The sequence below is a fragment of the Mustela lutreola genome, chromosome X (genome assembly GCF_030435805.1).
Source record: "Mustela lutreola isolate mMusLut2 chromosome X, mMusLut2.pri, whole genome shotgun sequence".
NCBI classification, from domain to species: Eukaryota; Metazoa; Chordata; class Mammalia; order Carnivora; family Mustelidae; genus Mustela; species Mustela lutreola.
In genome coordinates this window covers 122,086,983-122,094,910 of record NC_081308.1, presented here as the reverse complement: position 1 = coordinate 122,094,910, position 7,928 = coordinate 122,086,983, and positions in this window count along the sequence as shown.

Sequence of the window (7,928 nt, the reverse complement as noted above, 5' to 3'; positions counted from 1 at the left end):
TTAAATTCTACATTTAAGTGAACTCATATAGTATTTGTCTTTCTCTTACAGGCTTATTTCACTTAACGTAATACTCTCAAGGTCCATCCAAGTCATTGCAAATAGCAAGATTTCATTCTTTTTTATGGCTGAGTAATATTCCATCATGTATGTATACCACTTCTTCTTTATTCATTCTTCAGTTGGTGGACACTTGGGCTGCTTCCATCTTGGCTATGCTATAAACATCAGGGTGCATGTATCCCTTTGAATTAGTAGTTTTGTATTCTGTGGGTAAATATCCAGTAGTGCAAACACTGGATCATAGGGTAGTTCTATTTTTAACTTGTTGAGGAACCTCCATACTGTTTCCGGAGTGGCTGCACCAGTTTGAAGAGAATGCCAGTTTTAAAGTGCTGAAAAAAACTCCACGAAAATTCCATATTCAGCAAATGAAGGAGAAATTAAGAAATTCCCACATAAACAGTAGCTGAAGAAGATCATTGCTAATAGACATACAAGAGAGGCTAAAAGGAATTCTCTAGGCTGAAATTAAAGGACACTAGATAGGAATCTGAAGTCATATGTAGACATTTAAACAACAGCAGCAACTGTAGTAAAGATAACTAATAGGTAAATAGAAAAGTCAGTATTGTACTATTGATTTATAGTTTTTTTTTAATTTCCTAAGTGTTTTAAGAGACTATGCATAAAGTAATGAATTATAAGTCTATGTTAATGGAGACAGAATGTATAAAGATATAATTTGTGACAACCACAACATGGAGAAGAGGGACAGAGCTCTAAATGAACAAAGATTTGCTAGCTACTGAAGCTAAGTTGATATTAACACAAACTAGATTTTTAGAAATTTAAGGTGTTAATTGTAATCCCCATGGTAAACACAAATGAAATATCTAAAAATACATACAAAGGAAATGAGAAGGAAATAAAAATGGTACACTACAAAAAATTAAATACAAAATAAGGCAGTAATAGAAAAGAGAACAAAAAAGTATAAGACATATAGAAAACAAAGAGTAAATGTGAGAAATAAGCCCATCTTCTCTGATACCTGCTGACTCTGTTCCTCTCTCCCTCTTTGATTGAATTTACTCTTTCATCTATCACTATAATCTCTGTCCTATTCAATTTGCAATCTATTTCCACAAGTTTCTCCCCAGTTATTGTTGTTGTTGATAGTTTTGTTTGCTTATTCTTGAGACTTCACAGACCCCGTGGCACTCCAGCACACTCTCATCTATTAATCAGAACCTGCAAAGCTCCTACACCATTGTAACTACTTTTCTTACATCAGTCCATTGAACATTCTAATTACTACTTTTTGATGACTAGGACCATTACAATACTTTAGCTTCCCTCCAATTACTCCAGCATAGTTGCTCTTACCAGACAATCCTTTTCCCTTCAAGTGGTTCTCCCCACCCACTCTTTTGTGTTTCATGGTAATTCCTCTCACTTAATTTTGCTGTAGATATTATTTGCGGGTTTAAAATTTTTCTGTTCATGTTACTCTACCTTGTGGGAGAATTTATTGAACACACTCACACACACTCACTCCATTATGGCTCCCATCTTCCCAGAATGTTCTTCCCTCAAATTTCCTCTTGTCATGGTTTATCTAGGCTTTCTAGCTAAAGCGGGAGACAGATTAGATAACCACTAGAGTGAAACTTCAGTGGCTAGAGACACTAGTTTTCAAAGGAAAACATTCATGTGCATCTGCTAGAAACTAAGGGGCCTCAGAACTGGGAACCAGATTTTTCTTGATTGGATTTGCATGTCTCAGTCACCTCTACTTTTTCCTTACCTTAGTTTGGTGTAGATTTGTGTAAAGGACTTTTAAGTGATGGCTAAGCTTGAAATGATATTGAGATCTCAGTTAGGCATGCATTTGCAGCTCAGTGAGATTTCCCATTGGTAGCTTAATTCATGCCCCAATAGTTTATTTAACTTTTTTTTTTTTTTTTTTTGTTCTCGAAACACAGTGTCATCTGTTTGAAACTATTGTTTTAGTTGTTCAGTGAGTTTCTTACCTGAATAATTTGACATACTCAGCAGCTCTGTTTAAAGAAAGGACTCCAAGGTCTTTCTTTTTTAGAGGCAAAATGTGTGTCAGAGGGGAATTAGGAAGGAATTACCTTTGTTTAATGAATACTAAAGTAAAAAAAGGATTAAACATCTCTACAAATAGCCAGATCCCATGGGCCTCTTGACTTTAAAGATTGTGGAAGGTAATTATATAGTGTAATTAAATTATTTTAATTCAATTTCAAACTTTGCTTCATGAATAGAAAATATTTCCTGTTCTGAATAGGGAATACCTTTCTTTCAGTTAAATTCTCCTTTGGGATAGAAGATACTTTGTCATTTAAATGTAAGCAACAGAGACAGAGTAAATTTAAAAATAGAAAAACAACAAAAACGTTCACTGTTTTGATCTCTTCCATTCTATAAATTTTTGGATTGAATTTAGCATTTGTACATAATGTTATTGGCAAGAAACTCAAGTAAGCCTTTAAAATTTGGCTTGGTATAAATGTTCAACCATAGTAGACTATAGAATAGACTTGTTGCTTTGTGATTTTCTTACCAGTTATCAAGAGACACTTCCATATCAATTTTAAGATATGAGTTTATAAAATAACTGAAGACATTTTTATGGCCATTTGAATTGTTGGTAGAGCCTGGAAAGTCATTGGGATATAGTGGAATGATTGAACAAGTGTGTGACAAACTCCTGGACTCATTAGTTCTACTCCCAGGATAATTTTGTTTAACCTCTCTAAATTTCAGTTCCCTCATGTGCAGAATGAGGAGTAGGGCTAGGTAATTTCTTAGGCCCTTATCTACTCTAACATTCTGTAGGCCCTCAGTAACAATAAGCACACTTAAAAGTAGTACGCACATAGTCTACTAGTATTTTATAGATGAGGAAGTTGTGACTCAGAGGTTAAGTGACTTGCTCACAGTGACACATCTAGGAAGTGAAGGAGCTAGAATTGTGACTCAGAACCTGGCGATGCTTCTCTATAGCCATGTAGAGAAAAAAATATAATTACTGTTCCTTTCTGTGATTGACTTTCCACTCATAACTTTCTGTGTGCAAGTCTAAAGCCAATGGTAGAGAAGAGAACACTGAGCACTTGTAAGACCAGTAACACTGACAGCACTGTAAGGAAAACAAAGAGGCCTTCAATGAGTAGACTTGGAATTTATAAATCCAGTTCATGAACATTTCAAAACAAAATAAACAGGATGGAATCAAGAGTGTGAGAAGAAAACCACTCTTTTTTTTTGAAAGATCCTCAAGGGTTAATATGCCACCACATTACCCTGGAAAGATTCTTCTCATGGACAGAAACCTCTTTGGTTTCCTCATATGTTTGTCTCCTTCTACTAGAAATAAAACTTTTGTGAAGTGAGACAATATCTGATTTATTTCTGTATCACCCAGTTCAGAACCTGGCACTAAGTGGACTTGATGAATATATGTAATGAATATATGTAATTATTTAGAAATTGTATTGCAGGAGATAATTTATCTTTTTTTACCTGAAGATTAATTTATTTATTTGAGAGAGAGTGAGTGCAGGGGGAGGGGCAGAGGGAGAGGGAGATAATCTCAAGCAGACTCCCCATTGAGCACAGAGCCTGAAGTAGGGCTCAATCTCATGACACTGAGATGATGACCTAAGCTGAAATCAAGAGACAAACACTTAACCAACTAAGCCACCCAGGCACCAAGACAATTCATCTTTTATTAATAGCTGAAGTAGCTGTCATATACTGAATTAATATTTATCAAATACCTACTATGTGCCAGGCATTCCTCTAGGTTATACAAGGAACAAAATAGACACATTTTTCTGACCTCATGGAGCTTATATAGGAAGTAGAGGAAGACAAGACAAGAAACAAAAAAGAAGTAAAACAGATTGTATATAAATGTTGATAAGTGCAGTGAGAAAAAATAAGGGAAAGAAGAAGGAGAGGGGATGTCAAAGTATGGGATTATTATATTTCTAAATAGGGAGGACAGTAGAGCCTTCACCGAAAAGGTCACATTTAAACCAATTGGACACATTTGCCAGGAGAGGGCCAGATGCTTCACAATCATGTACTGATTTGTTAGGGCTGTGACTGCAGAGTATACCACAAGCTGGGTGGCTTAAACAATAGACATTTATAGCCTCACAGTCTGGAGGTTAGAAGTCCTAGATCAAGGTGTGGGCAGATTGGTTCTTTCTGAGGGCTGTGAGGGAAGGATCTATTCTATGCCCCTCTCCTTGACTTATAGATAGCCATCTTCTCCCTATGTCTTTTCACATCGTCTTCCCTCAATGTTTTCTCTATGTACAAATTTCTCCTTTTTTTTTTTTTAACAACACCAGCCATACGGGATTAGAGCACACACTAATGAATTCATTTTTTGATTATCTCTGTAAAGACCCTATCTCCAAATAAAGTCACATGCTGAGGTATTGAGGTTAAGACTTCAACATATGAACTTTGGGGTGCTAAAATTCGATCCAAAAAGTGCATTATTTCATTTAATCCTAATAATAATTCTATGAGGCAAGTATTGCTAAGCATGTTGGATACAAGGATGAATGGTATTTCATCCTTTTCATTCATCCATGGATGGAAAAAGATAACACAAATATACAGATAATTCTAATATGGATGACACGAACAGAAAGAAATACATAGAAGAATACCTAACTACCACTTGGGTGGAACCAGAAGTGTAACTGAAAGCTAATTGGGAGAGGATATATCTCACCTTAGCCTTGAGAACCAGAAGAATTTAGCTACATAAAATGTGGAGGAGTGGTGGTAGGAAGGAAGGGAACTAACTATTCAAGGCAGGAGAGCAACTTATGTATATGTTAGAGGGATACACAGAGTATGGAGTATTCTGGGAACCATGGATATGAATAAAACCATTTTTATGGGGTTTGTTAAATAGGCGAAAAAATGATACATTGTATTGTGCCAAGATGATTTTCAGCTTGCCTTTAAGTTTTGCAAATGTGACTACATTCAACAAGCACCATGAGAGAGACACAACCTGCCAGCTTAATTAAGTTTCTGAAATGCTTCTGGGCAAAATTAATACGTGTGGATACCAGCCCAAATCATTTGGAATGAACACACTTCAGCTTACACAAAACTCCATGAAATGCAGGAGTATTAAAAAATTTGAATATAGTAATATTGATAATGGTGGTTAGAGGATTGTTCATCCTTTCCCTGGATACCTTTTCTCATTGGTCATTTCAAAGTCAATATGGTTATCAGAACCTTTCAGAGAAAAATTAAAACTTCGGGGCTATGTGGCCATAGCCTTCTATGTATATTCTAGTAAACCCAAGTGGATAGAAACAAAATAAACTTAATTCCAGTGTAAAGTTTACTTATCCTTTGAAGAAGGTGATGCTAAATATTAGTGCGAAGTAAACACATATTCTCTTGCTGATCATCTCAGATGTGGGCCAACTGGCAAAATCAAGACTGAACTTTCTCTTCTTTCTGTTTCTAGGATGTATTTTTTATTTTAAAGAGAGAGAGAACACAAGAGTTGTTGGGGGGAGGGAGGGAGAGACAGTCTTAAGCAAACTCTGAGCTTAGTGTGGAGCCCAACCCAGGGCTTGATCTCATGACCCTAAGGTTAGGACCTGAGCCGAAACCAAGAGTTGGACACTTAACCACTGAGCCACTCAGGTGTCCCTCTAGGATGTATTTTTATCAATAAGGCGAAGTGTATAAGAAGTAATGAGGCCCACATGTACAAAGTCCTTCATGATTGGCAAAGCCTTTTCATATCCATCATTTCAAATGGCCTCTACATCTACTCTGTGAGGATAACAGGATGGAAATTATGATTCTCATTTCATAGAATAGAAAAACTGAGGATCTGGGAGTTGTTTTCAATGATACAATCAGGAATGGGGCCAGCACTAGCACTCTAAAATTTGGACTATTATTCCAGTGTTTGAACATATCAAAGTATGAGTTTTACTATGCTATATTATTAAGCAACTCCACCTCAACACCCTGATTTTCCTAAAAAGTCTCAGACCCAAGATTATATGAAATCTTACAAGGCAAAAATAAAATAACTTTATGTCTTATAAGCACAATTATAAGCACAATTGCCAACCAGTATAAGATCTGTATTTGTACAACTGTATTCTCAAATTACATTTTCAAAATCCTTGAAATATCTCATAATATTGTGTGTGTGTGTTTGTGTTCATTCTTATGGTCATCTACAAATAAATAAATAAGCAAGTTTTGTATGCTCATCCCTTATCACCTGTGTGATCACCTTAGACATAGGTACTGCATGTGATTTGAGAGACCCTGTATGAGTTTGTGGTCATGATGCCATTGGCACCATGGCTAATTTGCCAACCAGAGGTATATAGCTAACTGACCTTTGTTTTGATGAATGAGAGCCAGATGATGTCTTTGTATGTCATCTGAACAAGGTTTTCACAGTATGAATACAGCAAATTGTGGGAGAATCAAGTCATGATCCAACACACCTTAATTTAGGTGTGTAGCACCCACAGCAGCCTGTAACACAGCAGTCACCATTGTATTCACCTGGTGAGCTACAATGTAGTTTTAGTGAGCTGTCTTCCATCACATTTAATTAATGTAGCTACTTTAAACATTATTGTTTATTTAGGTTTTCCTTGTGTTTAATTGCCCAGTGTGTTTTTATGTGATGGCCATAGAAATATAAGCATAACAAGTTTACACCTAGTGCTAAGTTGGCATATACTTAAGTAACATATGTTAAAATAAACATAATTTGGTTAACACCAGAGATAAGAGGCTCTACCTGTGACACAATTTGGAAAGACACTGAACTATGTGGCTTCTAACAGTCTAGCATTCTAAAATTTAGCATTCTAAAATTTGAAAGAAGAGCCTGTTCTGCCTATTCTTATTCTATGGCCATGAGTGTTCATAGAAGAACCGAAGAATCAATCCAATACATATCTCTGAGCTGCTACTATATGGTTTACCATGATGTGTGCCAAGAGTAGACAGAGACAATGCAAACACAGTCCTGGCCCTTAAAAAGTTAACTGTCTAGAAAACAGCTTGAGTCCACCACTGCTTGACTCTGCCTAGGTTGACTCTGATTTCCAACTTTAAGATTTATAAACACTTTGAGACTGTTTCAGAGAAGCAACCAGCTATAGCCCCACTTTTTGAGGAGCTCTGTGTAGCATTCAGTGAAGTCTGCTTTCCTGTGGTTCTCTAAATGTATTAAGACTTGAGCATGGTCTGGGTGGAACCATCTTCTAGGGAGAAAGCTTGTAGAATAAGTAACCTTCACAGAAAGTTGAGGGATATTCATAGAAACACTAAAGTGAAGTAAACAAGTGCAAGTCAACAGAGATATCTCCGAGTTGCCTTTTAATATAAATAATGGCAATTATTTACATAGCAAGGCAGGGTGTGGTAAGATGGTTGGAGTTGGATTTACAGGAGCAGATTTCTTTTGGGCTCTTTTTTCCATTTTACCTTCATTGCCCTCAATTAGGTGCTGATAAGATAATTGAAACTAAGATACATGGGTGTGATTGACTTAAGAAACAGCACCCCTGGAGGGCCTCAGGTTTCAAAAGGGTAGCTTATCTGTAGTGATAGTCACAGTAATTAGAGCGACATGGAGGGCATAACTTCTGTCCTATTGTAGGTAGGTTCATGGTATCCTCCAGCTGGTAGGAAGTATAGTGCAAAGGGAGTAAGGGTAGTCCCATCAGCCTCTGACTACTTGGACCACAGCAATAGCCACTTCCTTGGTCTACATGCTTCTATTCTGGCCCCTTATCTCCACCCTCATACAGTCCATTTTCCATATAGTAGGTAAAGTGACCTTTTATTTTTTAAGATTTTATTTA